The sequence below is a fragment of the Felis catus genome, chromosome C2 (genome assembly GCF_018350175.1).
Source record: "Felis catus isolate Fca126 chromosome C2, F.catus_Fca126_mat1.0, whole genome shotgun sequence".
Lineage (NCBI taxonomy): Eukaryota > Metazoa > Chordata > Mammalia > Carnivora > Felidae > Felis > Felis catus.
This window is the reverse complement of record NC_058376.1, coordinates 85391135-85413282: the sequence shown is the minus strand read 5'-3', so window position 1 is coordinate 85413282 and position 22148 is coordinate 85391135. Positions and strand designations below refer to the sequence as shown.

At 37.0% G+C, this 22148-nt stretch overlaps 1 long non-coding RNA gene across 3 annotated transcripts in view; it reads right to left on the bottom strand.

Annotated features, from left to right (window-relative positions):
* Positions 1-324: 324 nt before the first annotated feature.
* Positions 325-22148, bottom strand: part of LOC109503549 — a 36411-nt gene continuing 14587 nt past the window's right edge. The window contains exon 3 of one of the 3 annotated variants that reach the window (XR_006585220.1): positions 325-765. This is a non-coding gene — a long non-coding RNA (uncharacterized LOC109503549). Of the gene's footprint in view, positions 766-14817; positions 15845-22148 lie in introns of those variants that run through there. The other 2 variants (XR_002162616.3, XR_002162619.3) reach the window with 2 other exon arrangements.

Below are 22148 nucleotides of genomic sequence, written 5' to 3'. Positions count from 1 at the left end.
ATCCTGCCTAAGCTCACTGCCAATAGTGCTACAAGGGGGAAAATGGCCTTCTTTTTTTTTTTTTTTTTTTTTTTTGGCTAATACATCTGTGATATATATACACTGTATCTAGATCCACTTACAAGTAGTTGCTCTGTCAGTTCTTTGACTGCCCTTGCAAATCAATCAAAGGATCTACCATATCTCTGTAACAAAATAAATGATTTCTTAGGGCTGACCGACATTTCCTTGATACAATATCCTTTACAAGCATGCATTTTGTTAATCAAAAGTATGGTAAATACAACATACACTGAGTGTGCTTTTTTCCCATGACCAAATAAGAAAGGATTATTTATTCATTTATTTGTTTGCATATTTATGCTTACAGTTTTGTTTGGGGACTTGTCAAGTAAAAGATTAGAAGGCAATTTTCACACAAAGGCCCCAAAGAAACATGATGTTATTCTGTGGAAGTTATTTGATTGTTCTTCATAGTCTTTTCCTTTCAATTGGCATTTAGAGAACCAGCCACACAAGCTGCTCCGTACCTTCCCGCATGATACCATTTCTTCCTGTTCTCCTTATCTGTACCTGCGAGGATGCACAGCTTTCTCTTTTTTCTTTCTTGTGGGTTTGTGCAGTTTCTTGATGTTTGTGACAGGCCACGATAGGGGAAGCTTTTATCACCGTGGGGTTTGGAGGCCTCAGTAAATTGAAAATTGCAAATGAAATCCACTGGGCTTGAATTCATCAGCTATTATGTCAGATGACCTTTGGCAGCTGCTGATAAAAATGAGAGAATGTTAGCTCTGATCCAATTTTCAGCACTAACCATTCCTTTTCAAATCCATTCACAGTCAGGCAGCAGACACATGGGAAGTGAAAATGATAGGGTTTCAAGAGAACGGCATTGTGTTGCAGATTAAGATTTTCTCCCCCTATTTCTAGAGGTCGGCCCCCAGGCCCCTGTCTGGTATCTACCTATTGTCCAATCAGTTTCAATATCTGCTTCAGAGGACATGTTAGCCATCCTTACAGATAAGTGCTTACAGGAGAGAATGTTGGACTTAATAGTTTTGCTTAGGAGGCATCAAGGGTCGCAGTGTAGCAATATTGACTGGCACATGTTAGTTTAATCTGACATTCTAAGGAATGTGACACTAGATTCTTTTAGAGTTGTTGATCTCTAGGTAATTTTTGTTACCAGCTCTGGTTTTATAAAATTTATTTTTGCACAACTATTTATATTCATGAGTCCGGAGATATTCTAAAATGTCTGTCATAGCCAAGCAAAGGAAGCCTAAGCTTGTCTAAATAAGGTACGGAAGCCAAAATTATAAAACTGGGAACCAAATGACTTGTGTGTATTCTGTTCTTGCAATCCAGTTAAACATAAATGCTATCAATAATATTTTAAGAACCAGATTATCCTGAAATAAATGAGTTTCTACCAACGGTAGGTTCCTCAATAAAAATAATAGATTTTTTTATCGTGCAGGGGGTAAAAATTAGACTTGTTATTTTCCACTGAGGTAGCATGAAACAGCAAAATAACACTATGGATGGTTGAGTCATCAGTATGATTTCCCCACCTATGAAATATAGAAGCCTTCTGAAAATAAAGAAAACTGAGATTAATCATTTTTCCCTTATTTGACTGTTCCAAAAAGACAAATAATTTCTCCTTCAGTCCTTTGAATTCACTGAGGGAATAGTCCAACCAAATGTGAAGGCAAAAAGCATCAGATGTTTGAAACCCATGTATAATTCTTTAAGCACTTAAAAAAACTAATTAACTGAAAAATATTAAACCTGTATTTATATAGGTTTTCTTGATATGCAGATTCTTACTTTCATGTTTTCCCTTGACACTCTAATGGTTGACACTATATGAAAATAGGTGATTATCTGTTAATAGTGTTGCAAGATGGCTTAGATGGCTCTTCTAAATGCCAGTCTTTAGAGGAAGAATATGGCTGGATGAGCTTCCTCATAAGAAAAACAAATAAGTGCACATGTATCTATAGGATGTATATTACCCATATAATATATCTCACTTTTGAAAAGTAATTATTTAAAGTTAATATCTTGCTGGGTTTTCTCCCCACCTTTTCCTGGTACTGTTAAGCCCTTTTAAGAGAAGACACTTATTTGCTGTTTAATGAGCATGTGTAAATAAAATGTGATACCAGTGATGGTGTCCAAAAACAAATATGCACATTAAAAGTCAATTATTATTGAATAATATTTTAAAGGACTCAAAGTAAAGTTGTAAGCAATGATTGAATCTAAAATTAAGTGGGACCACCCAACCAAAAGATACAAATTCAGTATATTTGTGGCTGCCTTTGATTTTCTCAGATAATTGATTTTCTAAACTTTTTTTCCAAACCAATGAAGGCACACATTTTGGACTCTCATGGATAAAGAATAAAGCCATGATACATGGTTTTCTGGTCCTACACACCATCCATTTGGACCCCAGGGAAGTGATGACATGACTGGTTTTATAAAAACAGCACTACAACCTTGTGTGGTTTAGCCAAACCACACTTCAGACACAGCAGACAACAGCTCTTATCAAAAGGCTAAAGTCTGCGGCTTTACAAGTTTATCAATGACTGCAGTCACACATCGCCCATTTCATCCATATTCATGTGGCAGAATTTGTTTCTCTGAGTTATAGCTTCCTCATACCTCTACCTGCCTTTAGGTTTGCAATGGATACTGTCACTACTTTCAAAAAAAAGAAGCAAATGATTTAACAATGAGCATGTTCTTAGGGGACTGCAACTATGACAGGCCCAAGCCATTCAGCTTGGACCCAGTGAGCTAACAGGAATCTGCCAGAGAAAACAGCAGCACCCACACTTGGCTGGGCCCTAGGACCTGGCTTTCAGCCACTATGATCTGCATGCTCAGATAGATGGAGCAATTAGATAGGCCTGTTAAGTCTTATGTCTTCATTATTGATTTATAGTATGAACTCAGCATGATTATTGAACCAGAGCAGCCAGTGAAACAAATGAGTCATTGATCTTTACATAGGCTTATATTTCCAATTTATATTTGGGGAGGAAAAACATGGATATACCATTATTTCTGGTATTTTGTTCAAAGGCTTGAACAGAGATTTGGGTAATTCATTGTTCCCACCTTCTGACCTTTCATTGTCATTGCTTCTATAGAAACACTATCCAATAGAACTTTCTGTTATGATGGAAATGTTCTGCTCTATCCTGTCCAATACAGTAGCCACTAGTTGCATGTGGCTATTAAGTATTTGAAATGTGACTAGTGTGACTGAGGAGCTGTATTTTTATTTTTATTTTTATTTTCATTGAAATTTAAATAACCACACGTGGGTAGTGGCTACCATATTGGACAATGCAGCAGCTTTATAGCATACCAAGCTTTTCTCCTCTCTCTATGAATAGCACTTGTTGAAATTTTACCTCTTTTTAAAGACCCTGCTTAAATACTACCCCTTTTATAAAGCCGTTATTGATTCTCCCACCTCAATATTCCCCCACGTGTCTCTTAATACATATAATTTTATACCTCTGATTGGTTTCTGCCTTGTATTGTAATTATCTGCTCTACCCTACTACAGACTGCTTGAGGATAAGGATTATGTCCACCCAATGATAGGTTGTCTACCACAAATATTTGAGGAATTAAACTGAGTTGTAGATTTTATTGGGGGAGGAGTTATAATTTTTTAATACATGCTAACTAGAGAGGTACTGACACTTTTCGTGCCCTCTTTTAAGAATGAATGTAGGAAAATCTGTATTATTTCCCTCTCTTGATTAATCTATTAGCACTGAGGTAGAAATACTAAAGAAAACTGTTATATTTTCTCCTCATCTTCATAGACAACAGCACAATGCTATGCATATAGGAAGAAGTCAGTAAATACTTCTTGAATCAGTGTACAAATGACTGAGAATTATTATCCAATTTTCAAATAACTTTGAAGTCCCTGAATCAAGGAAATATGCTTCTATTGGCTTCTAATGTTAGAAAAATTCCTTATAGAATATTCACATAAATTTTTACTCAAAAATAAACTCTAAAAACTGTTCTATGCCTTGGTTAGGATAGTAGTTACACAACCGTATGTGCTTGTCAAAACCCAGAACTGTACACTTTAAGAGGATGAGTTTTGCTGCATATAAATTATTTGTGATGAATAAAAATACTGTGTACTTTAGTAATGCTTATAATTTTAAGTAGCTATTTAGCATTGGAGTACTAAATCAATGATATTTATTTAATACATGTTACTAATTTTATTCAATTGTGTGTTTCTGTGGTGCTATATTACACCTAGTTGACTTCTGAGGAATAGTGAGGTGATCTAAGACAAGTGTTCTATGATTAAAAAAGCACTAGATGTGGATGGAGTTACACCTTATTTTAAAAACCAAATTCTTCCACTTACTAATTTGAAATACTAGTGATAATTACCACATTATGTTTTATATCAGCTTATGGATACGCTCTGTTCTCAGGACTCTGTTAAAGTTAAGTCAATCCTCTCACAAGCCTATAAAGTTGGTATTATCCCCACTTTAAAGATGAGGAAACAGGAAGATTCAGTAACTTGCCCAAAGTCACACAGCATTTAAGTGGCACCTGGCCATCACACATTCTCCATATTTTTTGGTGTATCTGACGATTAGCATGGTAGAGTCAGGAGACAGGCTTAAGCATTACACATGGGCTCTTACCAATATTATCATATTTGAACATGTATTCTCTTCAATAAAAGGAATATTATTTTCTTCCAGTCTCACAAGGAAGGCTGCTCTGATGGTCAAATGAGACATTAATATGGAGATGCAATTACCCATTTTAGGAATTGTGCCGAGTACTTGTGCTTGGTGTTTTAAGTTAAGGTTGGGGTGCCTTTTTGTGTATTGGGAAACACACTGATCTCAAGTATGCTTCATTTGCTGACAAGAGATCCTCCTCACTCCCATTTTCATAATTAGTCATGACTATACTTGAGGAAATCAGGGAAAGGGAACAATAAAGATTTTAGCCTCCCGTCACTTAAGTATATAAGAAAGACCTTTGGGTCATTTTTCCTTTTTGAAAAATCTGGGAAAGAAAAAAAAAAGTAGAAGAGATGAGAAGGGAAGGAACTGGAGGTTGAAGGAAAAAGTGGGAGAATCTCCCAGAGCTCACCAAAAAACACAATTCAACCAAGAAGAACCATTCTAGCACTTTCCTTTACCCTTTGACTCCTTCTATTCACTCAGCTGGGTACTATCAGAGTCTCAAAACATTAGCCACTGGATGAATTTCTAATGTAAAACTTTTAAAAAGAGTAATAAAATACTTCAATATCAGAGCACTTAGAAATTCTCATTTCCAGAATATACATGGAGTATGTGGGGGTGGGGGGTTTGAATGAAGTTAAATTGTTCTACCTAGTATTATTTTAGACATTTTATATCTATTCAGTGTCTGTGAACAAATTACTTTAACAGGATGCATGTCCATGCACTTAAATTCATTAGTTTATAAATACCCAAAGTTATGTCCAAGCAGATTTATGAGTAATGATAACTGTACTAATTAGTACTGTCTACCAATGTATTGTACTCATTTCCGTTTCATAAAAGCAGTCATTCAGATGAATAAGAGCCAGTGGTTTTAAGGAGTTCAGGATAGGTGGAGATCTTAAAGAAATTTAGCTAATTATAGTAAAATCTAAAATATTGTGCTTCTTCACACTTCATGTAAACACAGTCTTCTGAGGATATTCAGAGTTTACTTTTTTTTTTTAATTTTTTTTCACGTTTATTTATTTTTGGGACAGAGAGACACAGAACATGAACAGGGGAGGGGCAAAGAGAGAGGGAGACACAGAATCGGAAACAGGCTCCAGGCTCTGAGCCATCAGCCCAGAGCCCGACGCAGGGCTCGAACTCACAGACCGCGAGATCATGACCTGGCTGAAGACGGACGCTTAACCGACTGCGCCGCCCAGGCGCCCCTAGAGTTTACTTTTTTAAAAGTGGGGTAAGGAGAAAAGTTTTCAGAGTCAGAATAAAATTGTTTTAGTTCTTTTGGTCAGTTAATATTAAGTATGATTCAAGTCTAAAGTTGACATTGGCCATTCCTTTTCATTGTGAAGAAGAAGAAGAAGAAGAAGAAGAAGAAGAAGAAGAATAGCTTCCATTCCTTAAGTGTTTTTCCCCCATACAAATGTAATGCAGGGTAAATCTCTCTAACTACTACAATCAGTAAACCCCTAAACCCTCACAGCAGCTTAATAAAAAAAGAATCTAATAGATAGCAGTGGAATCTGATATGGGTCATATGGCTCTTCCTTGTGGCTTTTCTCTAAGTGATGATTCAAGGAGACACCTTCTTTCCAACCTGCAACTTTGTCACCTCAAAGTCTCTTCTATATTTTGAATGGAATAGAGAGGACTTTTACCTGCCCCAACCTACAAGTGACATATCACTTCTGTTACATTCCATTGGTGAAACGTAGTCTTGTGACCTCACCTAGATTCTAGGGGAACAGGGAAATGTAGTTTACCCCCATGGCAAGGAAAATGAAATGGGTAGTGAACCCATAATATTGCATCTGCCATAGCTAGATAGTGCTTTATATATATTGACTCATTTAATATGTACAAGAACACTAGAAAGTGAATGTTATTAACCTCACTTCATAGATGAGAAGCCAAAGATGCAAAAAGCTTAAACAAGTTGCCTAATTTTCACGTAAATGGTGGAACCAAGATTCAAATACAGTCTGTCTTAAAAAAAAACACTATTAACAAGTTAACATGCAAAAATATATGGAAAAAGGTTATAAAAAAAGAAATAGAGCTAGTAACTTGGTTATGAGAAATGCTCAGGCTACATAATAACTAAAGAAATGGGAATTTAAGGGGGAAAATGTTTTAATTTGTGAAGTTAACAATAGCAACAAGAAGTTTAATGCTATATCCAATGCTGACAAAGGCATGGTAGAAATAATTGAAAGGAAAGTCACCAAACTATTAATAGTAGTTGTTTTCTGTTGGTGGATTTATGGGTGATAGGTATCACTGATTTACCTTTAAAATTATTGCATTTTATAAACATGTAAGCACCTATGTACATGCATGTGGACACATGACATATAACTGCTTTGTAGAAATCCCAACTGGGGCTATGGCAGGGCACGACTCTGTGCATGTAAGTGAACATATTACTTTAAAGAAATATGGAGGCATGCATGGTCCTGAAAATTTCCACCATCTCAAAACAAACAAACAAAAAAATGCACTGATTTATTTCTGTGGCTTTTGGGATCTATCCTCTTTTTATACTCACTCCTGGAACTTGTGTCTCTTAAATTCATTTCTGAAAAGAAATATAGATTTTGGCAGTAATAAAGCTGTCAGAACATTGGTGGAGAGATAGTATCACATAATTAAGAAAGAAACTATCGGGGCGCCTGGGTGGGCAGTCGGTTAAGCGTCCGACTTCAGCCAGGTCACGATCTCGCGGTCCGTGAGTTCGAGCCCCGCGTCGGGCTCTGGGCTGATGGCTCAGAGCCTGGAGCCTGTTTCTGATTCTGTGTCTCCCTCTCTCTCTGCCCCTCCCCCGTTCATGCTCTGTCTCTCTCTGTCCCAAAAATAAATGTTGAAAGAAAAAATTTAAGAAAGAAACTATCATGTGTTATCCAATAGTAAGATTAGTCATATGGAAAGCAATGTAAAGACTGCACATGCAGAATAAAGCAGATTTAAGAAGGCAAATTCTGACAAAATGGACAGAAGGCTATGCGGGTGGGAGTCGTACAGAGGATGGAGGGTTTCATAATGCTTATGTTTCTGGCCATTTGGAGAAATACATTTCAACTCAACAACCAATTCAGATATTACTCTTTTAGCTAAAAAGGAAGACGCTAACCCCTCTCTCTTCCATCATGATAGCATGTCATAGAGCACAGACTCACTACACAGTTTTAATAAGAGAAGTCACTTATATTTTTTGTGTGTGTTAGAAAGAGCAAACTTTCATGAAGATCATTTGGTGAATTTATGCTCCTTTAAGTGAATTTTGAGAGATTTCATTAGCACAGTCCAAAAATAATCTGTAAACAGTAAAGGGGTCCTGAATTAAAGTGGCCAAAGCCAATATAGACTAGCATAGGACCAAAATAATATAGGGAAAGTAAAATAAAGTCAAAGAAGATAGAAAATATATCTCTATAACCTGGGAAAAAGAAAAATTTCATTTGAATAGTATTTCTCTGACTGAGGCACACGTAAGGTTTTAACTTTAAGGCCCATTCACCAAATCTAGTTTGCCTTGCTAACTTCATATGATTTCTCAAAAGTAAGATTCCAGGTTTACATTAGTCAAAGAAACAATTAGCAATGGTTATTTTTGTAACATGACCAGTTATTAGAGCAGCATTTTTATATTTTAATCCAACACTTCCCCACATACAATTTATAAAGTACTGATTCTGAGTAAGAGTAATAAGATATTATACAAGTAAAGATCCTGTGCTGGGTGAAACAAATGATAAAAAGATGTATTAATGACAAAATTTATTAGAGCCTGCAGTGGGTGTAAGGAAGAAAGAAATATAATGTTCAGCATTTCACCAGTGAACCCTTGTTTGGCCATGAAACATGTTGAGGGGCCATTGTCTTTTGGGTCATGTTTTGGAGACAATGATTTGGCACCACTTCTCTTCACCAAGAGAGACCTTTCTCTTTAGTTGTGAAAGGGAGAATAATGCAGTGGTTTGGAGAGTGGGTTTTGGACCAGACTGCTGGCATTTAAACTCTGGGATTTGCTGTGGACCCTTGGAAAAATTACTTGACCTCTCCTGGTTTCAATTTCTTTATCTCTAGGGTGGGCAAAATGGTAGTACCTAGTGAAGACAAAGTTATTGTGAGCATTACATAACTTGACACACTTGGAGTACCTAGGACACCTTCTAGCATATGATAAATTCTCAATATTAGCTCTTGACTGCTACAGCAAATAAGCACTTGCACCAAATATCCTTCTTTATGAGGACAACTCCATATCTATTTGGGGGTATGCTATACAAGACACGTTCTTTATTTTTGTAGAGGTTTTTCCCGAAGACTTCAAATGATAAGCCCATTTTTAAAAAGTCTAAAATTTGTGATTAAAACCAGAGAGATTTCCTTTTTTCTAGCTTAAAAACATGACCATTTGAACTTTTATTTTTCCTCTTTAGACCCTAATTCTCATCATTTTGCAGTGGTATAATGACAAATGAGGTTGCTTCACCATCAGGGCTCTCAGAATGACCAGAACCTTCTACTGAGGAATAGGTCTTAAATTTCACATCCATGAATAGCCAGAACCCTAAGGTTTGTTTAGTGCTTCATAATGCTGACAATATGTTTTCACATGCATAAGAATGTGGTTCTTCCTATACCATGTTCCTTTAGTCCAGGCTGCCTTCTTGCCCCCACCGGTAGGTTTAGCTTTATGTTCAACCCCAAGCAGGAAGCATGAATTATTTATTACTCATTTATTTAAATCTATCTCATTCCTTATGCAGGATTCCAATAGATAACAAGAGATCGACTCACTATTCACATCGGCTTTGATACTCATCACCCCACCTCCCCCAGCAGATGACCCACTGCTCTGGCACCCAGTAGCTGGATCTCACCTACTTGGTCCAGCTCCCTCCTACAGAGCCCACCCTGGCACCACCTACATCCTGTTTTGTGGCCCCAAAGTCCTTCATTTCAACTCCTATGTCCCAGATAACCAGATCTACATCACAATCTGTTTTAAGGAATCCTTGATCAAACACTCTTTTATAGAGCCTCTTGAGGTAAAAATAAGGAAAACAATATACGATGATGGATAGTATTTTCAAGGAGTCATAGTAATTTCCATATTCATATCCCTCAAAAAGAAAAATGTAACAATATTGAATTCATGGGAAGGACAATGTTTGCAACTTTTTTGTGGGAAGTATTTGTCCAAAAGTTTCCTCATTTTCTGTGTAATGTCACAACCAAAGAACTAAGTGTGATTTGTCCAATTAGTTCCTCCAGTGAAACAATGGATGTCATTATTGTCAATCAAAAATTGCCAGAGTGCCTCCACATGTCTTTGAAGCAAATATCCAGTTTATTTACAATTTAGAGAATATACATATACTTAGACTTAGACAAAAGAAGAAAATAGGGACCTGAAACTGTTTTCCAATGTCTGAATTGTATACATTAATGAGTTTTTTGACTGATTTATTCAGATTTTCCCATCTTAAGAATTCTAACACCCTTAAAACACAGATTAATTTTTCTGATACTTACCTGTTCCCTCAGCTCCCCTAAATAATACTGCCCAATTTTTTTTCCTTTTTTATTGTGGTAAGATCTATATAACATAAAATTTGCAATTTTAACTTTTTTTTAAATGTCAAGTTATACAGTGTAGTCTTGGCTTCAAGAGTAGATTTCCATGATTCATCACTGAAATACAAAACCCAGTGCTAATCCCAACAAGTGCCCTCCTCAATGCCAATCACCCATTTACCCCATCCCTGTCAACCCTCAGTTTGATCTCTGTATTTAAGAGTCTCTTACAGTTTGGGGTGCCTGGCAGGCTTAGTTGGTTAAGCGTCCAACTTCAGCTCAGATCATGATCTCACAGTTCATGAGTTCGAACCCCATGTCAGGCTCTGTGCTGACAGCTCAGAACCTGGAGCTTGCTTCATATTCTGTGTCTCCCTCTCTCTCTGCCTCTCCCCCCACTCATTCTCTATCTCTCTCTCTCTCTCTGAAAAATAAACATTAAAAAAAATTTTTTTAAAGAGTCTCTTATGGTTTGCCTCTCTCTCTGATTGTATCTTATTTTTCCTTCCCTTCCTCTGTGGTCTTCTGTTAAGTTCCTCAAATTCCACATATGAGTGAAATCATATGATATCTTTCTCTGACTTATTTCACTTAGCATAATACCCTCCAGTTCCATCCACGTTGTTGCAAATGGCAAGATTTCATTCTTTTTCATCTCCAAGTAGTATTCCATTGTGTATATACACCACATTTTTTTTTATCCATTCATCCCGTTGATGGACTATATAATTCATCAGCATTAATTACATTCACAATGTTGTGTAACCATCACTACTATCTATTTCCAAAACTTTTTCATTACCCTAAATAGAAACTCTACCTGTTAAGCATTAACTCCCTATTTTCTCCTCTTTCCCACCTAATCCTTGGTAACTTCTATTCTACTTCCTGTCTCTACAAATTTGCCTATTCTAGATATTTCATAGAAGTGGAATCATACAATATTTATACTTTTGTGTCTAGTTTATTTCACCAAGCATAATGTGTTCAAGGTTCATCCATGTTGTAGTATATATCAGAATTTTATTCCTCTTTATGACCAAATAATATTCCATTGAATGTATGTACCATATTTTGTTTATCCTTTCATCTGTTCATGGACACTTGGGTTGTTTCAACTATTTGGCTATTGTGAATAATACTGCAGTGCATACAAGTATGTGAATCCTGTTTGGAGCGGAATTGCTGTATAATGTGCTTTATCTTTTTGAGGACCCTCTAAACTGGTTTCCATAGCCACTGTACCACTTTACATTCTTACCAGCAGCATATGAGAGTTCAAACTTATTTTGTGTGAGTCCTCCAACTTTGTTCTTATTTTTCCAGGTTGTTTTTGCTATTCTGGGTCCCTTGCAATTCTATATGAATTTGAGAATTGGCTTTCCCATTTCTGGGGGAAAAAAGGCTGTTAGAATTTCTATGCAAATTGCATTGAATCTGTAAATAGTTTTGAATAGTATTGACATCTTAACAATTTTAAGGCTTTTTATCCATGAACATGAGATGTCTTTCCATTTATTTACATCTTTAATTTCTTCCAGCAATGTTTTGTAGTTTTCAGTGTAGAAGTTTTTTACCTTCTTGGTTAAATTTATTGCTAGGTCTTTTATTCTTTTAGGTACTATTGTAAATGGAATTGCCTCCTTAATTTTCTTTTCAGATTGTTCATTTTTGCCATATATAAACACAACTAATTTTGTTGGTTGATCTTATATTCTACAACTTTGTCAAACTTGTTTATTAGCTGTAGTAGTTTTCTTTTGTATTTTTTTGGATTTTCTATACGTAGGATCATGTCATCTGTCAATGGAGATAGTTTTATTTTATTTTCCCTCTTTGAGTTTCTTTTTTCTTGTATAATTTCTCTGGTTAGAATTTCCTAATACAGTGTTGAATAGCAGGGCATTCTTATCTTGTTCATATCTTTAGGGAGAAAAGTTTTAATCTTTTACCACTGAATATATTGGCCATTGGTGCTTTCGTTAATGCCCTTTGTCATGTTGAGGAAGTTCCCTTCACTTCCTAGTTTTTGAGTTGTTTTAATCCTGGAAGGATTTTGGATATTATAATGTCTTGAGTGGAGAAAAACTATTGTAAAACAACTCTTTGCCTCATGTCTGGGTCTCTTGAAGTAGTGAAACTTCTGCATCATTGTTTATCTAGCAGTACCAAAATTAGGCTGGGTAAAAGGAAGGAATCACTCTGATTCTGTCAAGTATCTGGTATAAAATCTTTGCTTCTAGCCTGAACAGTTCTGTTTATGTCATGATTTATGCCACTTCTGCCTATGGATCTAGATGACACATTTGTGCTGGCCCTCCAATGGGAACTGAGTCTCTTGACTCACCAAAGATAGTCTCCAATCTCAGCTCTTCCTACTAGATCAACAGTTTCTACGTTAATGACTTGTTCCCTCTATCCCCAGGCTGTGGCCCTTGCTCAGTGTCTCATGATCTACCCAAACCTTAAGTGAGCCTCTCAACATCTCTTGTCAAGCCTCCCATCCTCCTACCCAAGCTTTCTGGGTATTCCTGGGAACTGGGTTGTTATGGTCACTTCTGACATTGAAAGCCTATCCCCACGGAGTTCTCAATGTCACGCATACATCACCACTTCCTAGTGTCTCTTCTGGGCTGATCCATGGGTAATCCTCAGCCCTCTTTGATTTTCACCAAAAAACCCACTCACATAAGGCATGTGTATGGAGCAAACTACACTGAAACTTTGGGGAGATGATTTGGGTTCATAACCCAGTAACATAACAAAGTAGAGTATCAGATTTCACTATTCTTAAAAAATCTGCTCAGCCATTTGTACTGATTGGAGATCTTGTTTCCTATCATGTTGCGTATCCCCCTCTTACTTTCACTCCACTGCTTGCTTTGTTATGCAGAGCAGTTCAGTTCTTTTTAGTCTATTTTAAACTAGGTTCTGGTGTCCCATTGCATATCAACAGACTCATTCTTCTACTGGGTCTCACCCTTCCTTCTTCGCTCCACTAAAAAGGGAAAAGAATAGCATAAGATGTTTTGCTCTCCTCATATGAATTAAGCCACCTTTCTTCAAAAATGGAAAAGGCTACAGTCAGTTTGATTTTTAAATAACAGGGTTTCTCTCTCACGCACATACACAGATGCATATAAAATACACTTTCAATACTTAAATACTTTTATATTAAAAGATAGGATATCATATATAGTACTCTAATACCATAATTCCCAAACTATGCACTACAGTATCTCAGAGTGCCCTAGTGAACTCACAGAGAGTACTGTAGGATATTTTCTATTTGGGGAGGAAATACAGACACAGTGCAAACTACCAGCTCTAGGTGGTCCATAGCTTCAACATTAGATTGTTCTGCTTCCCATTTGGCGACCTCATGTCTTTGCAAAGCAGAGTTTTCTGTGCTTGCTTTGATAAAAAGCAAGTACCATACTAAAATCAATGTGGAACAGGAAATAGGAAAGATGGGAACCAATCTGATTCCAAAGATTGAGGAGTTTTATAGCAGCCAACAGGTGCACATGTCCCATTAGGAAGTAATTGTGATTATTCAAGAATAAAATAAAAATAGGGGTGCCTGGGTGGCTCAGTCAGTTGAGCACTGACTCTTTTTTTTTTTTTAATTTTTTTTTCAACGTTTATTTATTTTAGGGACAGAGAGAGACAGAGCATGAGCGGGGGAGGGGCAGAGAGAGAGGGAGACACAGAATCGGAAAGAGGCTCCAGGTTCTGAGCCATCAGCCCAGAGCCCGACGCGGGGCTCGAACTCACGGACCGCGAGATCGTGACCTGGCTGAAGTCGGACGCTTAACCGACTGCGCCACCCAGGCGCCCCGAGCACTGACTCTTAATATTGGCTCAGGTCATGATCTCACAGTCTTTCATATCAAGCCCCGTGTCAGGCTCCATGCTGGTCATGGAGCCTGATTAAGATTCTCTCTCTCCTTCTCCCTCTGCCCCTCTTCCCCCATTTGTGCTTTCCCTCTCTCTCTTAAAAAATAAATAAATAAAAATGCATAAAAGAATAAAATAAAAATATTTTTCTTTTAATTTATGTGTAGTATTTTTTTGCAAAGGCTGCGAAGTTGTTAAAACATAAATATTTATTAAGTTCTTTGGAACCTTACTGCTTAATAAATGAAACTATTAAATATTTCCTTTGGCCTAGTGGCACTGTGAAAAAAATACCAATAATGTTTAGTGAACTCTGCCCTACTCCTTTATGTGTATAGACATATATGTATGTATATATGTGTGTGTGTGTGTGTGTGTGTGTGTGTGTGTGTGTGTGTGTGTATATGTACATATATACACGCACACACTTAAAAAGCCCATATTTAATATTATGAAAAGGTAACTAGAGTAAATAATACAAACATCCAAAGAAATTATTACTATAAAATGCACTAATTACTTAGGACATGATTGTAATTATTATTACCTCCTTTTTAATGTAAATACCTGAAAAACTTTAAAAGATAGAAAAACTTTAAATCAGAAAGGTCTCAGGAAAAAGTCAAACACTGGTTAATTAAACTGTTCTAAAAAAAAAGACACTCCGGTTAGTTAAATATTTCTCATTCACTAACCTGAATATTAATGAAAAATCCCATTTCCAGTCTTTCTGAAAATTTACTCAGAGACATGTTGGCCATTCTTCTGTCTTGGTAGGTACAATTTGCTAAATATAGTTCAATCTTCTTTGGGTGAGTAAGTAACTTAATAAGAAGTTAAATCACTTGCTGAGGGTTACAAACATAGCAAGTGGCAAAACTGGCATCTGAAACTAGGCGCTCATGCTCCAAGCACTTGAGTGATCGATGGGGTTTGGTAAGTTTAGGAAATACTGTGTGTTATATTTCACCTTAGAGACTCAATGACTGACTGAGAAATTGTGCAAGAAAGAAGTTTTTCAATTTAGTTTAGCTTTGTATTTCCAAATTCATTGACCCCAACATCCTTTTTTACCTAACAGTTATGCTGTACCATTTAAGGGTGTGATCTCCAGAGTCAGGCTGTGGGATTCAAAGTCCAGTTCAACTGCTTAGCCATGTCATGCCACCTCTCAAATCCTCACTTCCCTCATCCATAAAATGGAAATAATGCTAATACCACTTGTGAGCATTTGATGAGAAAATTCATGTAAAGCACATACTAGGTGCTTAACAAATGTACTAAAATTGTTAGCATTCCTCAAAATTAGTGTTTGTAGAACATAATTGAACATGCCGTCGTAAACATTCAGACAAATGCATAAAAATGCATATGCGAGTAATTGCTGTAGGTCTATAACTTGCCGCTGAGAATACAAAATGTATCGTAAGACTTTCAGGTAGCTCGTGTTTGTGAGGAAGACGATTTGCAGTCCTGGCAGAGTTTGGAGTTTTCATTCAGGGATGAAAGGCCAGGCAGTGTTGTAGCCATTACGGGGATCTGCTGATGTCTCTCTAGATGTTTGTAGGCACACAGATGGTCTACGGAAGGATAAAGAGAAAGCTGGTACACAAAGGCAGATAAAGAAAAGGCAGAGAGAAAAGGGAGCACTGACTATTGCTGCTACTCTTAACCAGTCGGTGGAAAAAGAGTATCTGTCTTTCCATTAATTTCACCTCTTTCCTCAACTTACAAAGAGGACAGATGCTTTTTGCAGTGATTACCGTTCCCAAAGAAAAATAAGTCATGTTCTTTCTTTGAAACAAAAAGTAAAGAATTATGTAGGGAGAAAAATAGCAATTGGTTTTCTTCTAAAATCTATAGCTAGGTGAAATCATAAAAGAAAATAATATGAAGTAAATGCAGCAGACTTCGTTTAGGTTGGTGAATTAGTAAATCCTAAGGAAATATCAGACAACTAATATTGCCATTTTCCATATGTTTGTATAGCTATTACTTTGCTACACAACCACATATCTTATATATTATTGAAGAACTTTCTCTAAACATCACTTTGATGCAGTCAATAATAATTTCATCACATTTACACAATAGACAAATGGAAGATTTTATTAATATTAATGTACTGTTGGGAAACAAATAGTTACACTTGACTCTAATGACTGTATAGATTTTTTTTTGTCAAAAGGGGAATGGAATATTATGTTTTCTACAGTGTACATTGGCCACATGCTTTTTTATGATTAAGCTGTCTCTTCCATGCATTAGTCACACAATTTATACCTGGATAGTTTTGTATGGCTCATCAAGAAATCTTTATGCAACACAGCATTACATAAGTAGCTGCCTGATATATTATTCCTTGTTGTAAAAATGTTTATCTTTCCCGAATGCGATGATGAGCATTTGATTCATTTGTTCATGTCTCTCTGCCGATGATTTATCAATGTCAATGATACTTAGAGGTCTGAGAGCAATTCATGTTGCTTCCAGCAAAGTTAGTATGGCAGCCCCATTGAAAGTATCCAGGGAAAACATTGCTTCTTATATGTTTAAGGTCACTTACTCTGTGACTAAAACTCTAACAAGCCAATCTCAAGAGCTTATTGTACTTTTGTGAACAAATTGGAGCAAGAATATGAGCACCCACAAAAAAATATTTCCCCAGTTCAAGTGTTACATTTGTGCGAAATTAGCTAGCAGAGGCAGGATAAGCCATGGAAGCCGACCTCTATGCTTATCCTTTCCTCTTGAAGCATGAAATAGAAGTTCAATGTTTTATTTTGACACTACAGAACTTTAAAAGTACCATTTGTTGTGCAAATTAAAATATGTGATTTGAACTATGACATGTTTCTGAATTCATCAAAATCATCAGAGATTATGCCTCTGATAAGTCTCCCCTTTGATCAGATGAATCTTAAAACTTTGCTCTTGTTAAGTAGCTGCAGAAAAAAAAAGCCAGCTCTTTCAGCAGGTTGTCTGGCTGCCCGCCCCACTGATGGGAGGGAGGGGCTAAGCAGGCAGTGGGTAAAGCTTCTCACGGAAGGGCTGGGAAGTATTAAATGGTGCAAGTGCTAAGTACAACCTCACACAAGCAGAAATTGGAATTTGATGACATTACAAGGGGAGAAGACAGTGCTTGTACTGATTGTTTTTCCCCTGGGAAGTTGGTGTCACATGCAAACTATTGTGGAAGTATATTGATACCTATTCGATTTTCACTGAGAAAAAAGTATGCTTATTAAATTCTCCTGACCAGTAGATTTTTTAGCGTTCACTTTGCTAGAGCTGAAGAGATGTGAGCAATTGCTTTCACTCTCCCAAAAGATCAGTACATTTTGTGTCTTTTTCCTCTTTGTTTCCTTCTTCCTTCATTCCTTCTTTCCTTCCTCTCTTTCTTTTTCTGCTGTGTGCTTCAAATTGCTTTTGCTTTAAAAATCCTCAAGGTATTTATTTCTGGGTTAGGGAAAGTTGGCTCCATGCAGAAATCAAAATACATCATTCTTAATTTCCAAAGCAATTGCATTTATCTGTAGGCAAATACATAGAAATCAGGTTTCTTTGACACTTAAAAAAAAAAATAAAGGGATAAAACATTCAAATAGCATAAAGGGCTCCTGTGGCACTGCGTTGTTACAGCATATTAATACAGAACTCTTCAGAGTCTTAATTTCCTTGAGCAGCCCCTGTGAAATTTCATGCCAGAGAATGGGAAAGAAGGTTGGCAGCCAGAGAAGTAGATGCCAAATGGCTCCTCACTGGCAGTGGCATCTGGATGGGAGGTTGGCCTGTCTCCGGGACTCTTGGCCAACAGCACTGTTGTCTATACAGACGGCTGTGTATCTGTTCAAGAGTCCAACAACTGTGTGTGTGTATTTTGGTAAGCTATTATTTCTGGGCCAAAGATTTCCATGGCATTTTTGCATCTGTTGGCACCAATTCTATATTCAGTGCCTCCCCCCTTCCCACCCGCTGCTACATTTTAGTTTTCTGATCAAAATCGTTGCACATAAGTGGAAATGCATTAAGAGGAGAAAAATACATTTCTGAAGATTTTTTCTGATCCCACCAAGGATATATAGGTATGGCAGTGACATTATTCTGGATGGACTTTCTTCCTTCCTACCATCCATGAAAAATGTGAAAATTCCAACCTCAATGCAAAAATTTCCTTCATCCTTACAGGATTTAGATAGAAGCTAATTATAGAACTATCAGAAATCACTTTAATCATCAGAAATAAATGGACCATTAGGAAATTTAAAGTCAAGTTACTCTTTCGGTGTTTCCAGAGAAACAAAACTATTTTATAATTTTATAAACTGCAGTTACTGCAATATGATGCCAACAATTGCCACACATCCAGTCAACTAGCTTGTCAAAGTCCTGCCTTATTGTCAAGGCTACAGCCTCTCAAGCTTTTAAGATTTCTTTACCCCAAAGTAATTTGCTTTCAGGGTACTCCCACGTTAATGTAATTCAGCCAACATCTATCAAATGGACTATTTATACAAAAGCTGTGGAATACAAAGTCAAATAAGATAACTGCCCCCAAAATTTTATACTTTTTTCCTTTTTTGATGAAGAAAATTGGGAACAGACTTTTAAACAAGTTACAAAAACACCAGGAAAAAGAAATTAAAGCTAAATAGAGGTCCAGATTACCATATGGCATATGCCAAGAGTGGGGCAATAAAGAAATAAACCCATTTTTATGCATATTTTACAGAAACATTCCAGTTGAGCTTAGTTTTTTTAAAGCTGGAGGGGTTTGTGGAAATCATATAATCCAAAATTTTTCTATTTCTGATGAGGAGACTGGTGGCCAAAAAGAAGTAATTTGACCATGGTCACACAGTAATTAGTATGAGGAGACAGATCTTGTTCTATCAGTGCTACTCCTGGTAATTTTAGAGTTATGACATATTTAAAACGAAATTTGCAAGGAAATCCTTTAAAATGGCATGGCATAATATTGTAAGATAATCATAAACAGTGAACCAAGACTAGGGAATTGTTGTGTGATGAAAATGAGAGGTAGAATGAAGTTACTGCCATTATAGGCAATTAATTCTCCTTGGCTAGAGTGGCGAGGGCAGGACTCCCAGAAAGATCACTCAAAACCAGCCTGTAGATGCTGCAGTTAATCGCACAAAGAACAGCTGCTACAACTTTTCTCGCTCTGGCCTGTAGGCATCTCTATGCAGAAAGCAGGATGTACAGAAGCTTATAGATGATCACAATGTTACCTCCATCCTCCAGGTGATCGTAGAGTCATAAAAAATGACCCCCACTCAGATACAGCAGTTAAGTGTTACCATTACCAATCTGGAAAAGACTGAGGGCTCCATAGTCTGAGGTAGGGCGTTACAAGTGTATAAATAGTCATATTAAGTCAAAGTTATATAAAATAGGGTGTTGTCTATTTTGGGCACTATATCGGGTCCCTTTCCAACTTGGTAGTGAGCAAAACAATCCCGTTGTCCAAGTTAAACTAGGTAATTAACATCTGCTAGATTGGAGCCATGTCAAACTTGATCATCAACACACAAAATCAATTAAAAGAGGCTGTAGGATGCCCAGACCAGAAGGACTTCTCCATAACCTAAAAGAATGAGCAGATCTGACAGAAGAATGTGTCAATTAGAAAAGAGTTTGGTCAACTACAAAAACAGAAAATAAACAAAGAGGTATATATAGGCAGTGTCCATCCCATAACTATCCTAGACAAGGTGCCCTGGTCCAAGGACCCGCTACTGATCATACTTTTTTAGTTTCTGTATTTCCTGGTATTTTGGTGTCTGGGGCCTTGGGGACACTTCCCAGGGCTAGCTAATTCCTAGAGAGCAAACAACTCAAGGAGACTATACTTTCATATGCAAACCAACCTAATCAAAGCCCATACCCCTTAATCCCTCCTTTATCTAGCTTTTAGACTCTGGGCCACTACCCACCTGCCCTAATCACTCCAGGGCTCAGTACCAGACCCAAGAGATACCCCTAAACCCCAGAGCCTGCTGAAATTATTAAAACAAACCAATCCTAAACCTGCTTATCCTGCCTCTTCCATACCCTAAACAACCGTAATAAAGGCCCTTGTTCATGTTTTTCCCTTGCTGCCTCTGCCTTCTGACCAACCCTAATCCCTCCCTGTGTGCTGCTCCCCCCTTGCATAGCATGCTATGCCTCCTATTTCTAGGGATCTTATTCCTTCATAACAGTCACTTCCATATATCCCAGGTACATTTTAAAACCATTACTCTGGTGCCAGTAGCAGTGAGCTAGCAAATCTCTACTCGTCTGAAATCGTTGAATAATCTAAACACATAGCCATCTCCTGCTGTTTCCTGTCCCTTCTTTTCCTTCTGTTCTAATTCAGCATCTCAGGTAGCATGTCTATAGGGACAGAAGATTCTGGATCAGTCCCTATCATATTTCTCCTTACAGACTAGTAAATTAGATTCCCAGGTTTCTGCATCAATCTTGTGAACTAGGTTAATGAGTCCATCCCTGAAAGATCTGCTCTTGATCAGACTGACATCAGTCTTGTGAGCCTGTATAGTGAAGGTCATGTTCTATAGCCTTGCTTCTCAGGTATGGTTCTCAAACCATCAGCATCACCAGGTAGCCTATGAGAAATGCAGAATCACATCTCAGATGCTGTAGACTTACTGAATCAGATCTATATTTTAACAAGATCCTACATTTGTATGCAAATTAAAATTTGAGAAGCACTACTCTAGAGCAGGGACAAGCAAACTTTTTCCAGAAAGGACAAATATCAAATATTTTAGTTTTGCAAAATGTACAGTCTTTATTGCAAGTACTAAACTCTGCCATTTTCATAAGAAAGTAGCCATTGATAATATGAAAATAAGTAAACATGGCTATGTTTCAAAAACTTTTATGTATGGACAATGAAATTTGAATTTCGTATAATTTTCATGTCACAAAATATTTTTTAAATGTTTTTGAATCACCTAAAAATGTAAAAAGCATTCCTAGCTTGCAAGGCCTTAGAAAAATAGGTGGCAGGCCAGATTTTCCCACCAGCCATTGTTTTCCTATCCTTGTTCTGGATTATGAAAAATTCAGTAGGATCAAGTTGTTCTTTGAAGTGAGGCATTCCCTGTTGACCCACCCCAAAGTCCCATGTGCCAAGTAAGACTTTATACTTTAATTTAGTAAAGACTTCCCTCTTTAAATTACCAGAGATGCATTATTTTTTTTTGTTTTGAGCAAGCTTGATGAAATATAATTCACTCCTTTAATAATTAAAATTTTTAATTAAGACTTTATAGAAACATAGGAATTCTAGAACATGGATGTAGAAGTTCACAGAATGAGCTACCTCCCTAATGGAACTGTTTAATAATCTGGAATATCAGTGTTTTAGTCAAACAGGCCATTTCCAATTTATTTTATGTGGTTGCCTGGGTGATCTGACCATGAGAAGCAACGAGGAAGTGATAAACCAATGAACCGTCCTACAACCATGCACTCATATGCAACAAGAATGGTCCAAAGCTCACATAACAAAGTACAGACAGAAGTGCACAGAGTGCCTATTAGCTGATTTTTAATCCATGTTTAATATGTGCCAAATGGCAGGAATATTCTGGTCTCTTGATTTTCTGTCACCATTTATGTAGCAGGATATCTGTTTGGAAGCAGGTCACAATCACCAGTCAGCCCTGCCACCATCTAGTTCATCAGTCAGCCACAGAAATGGTCTGGCCGCCTTCAATGGTTTTTTTTTGTTTTGTTTTGTTTTTTTTGTTTGTTTGTTTTTTTTTTCCAATGAGATAAGGCAATTGACCCTGCAATTCTAATAAATGATATGAAGTGAGTTGGTGAATTCAGAATATCATTCTTACCATT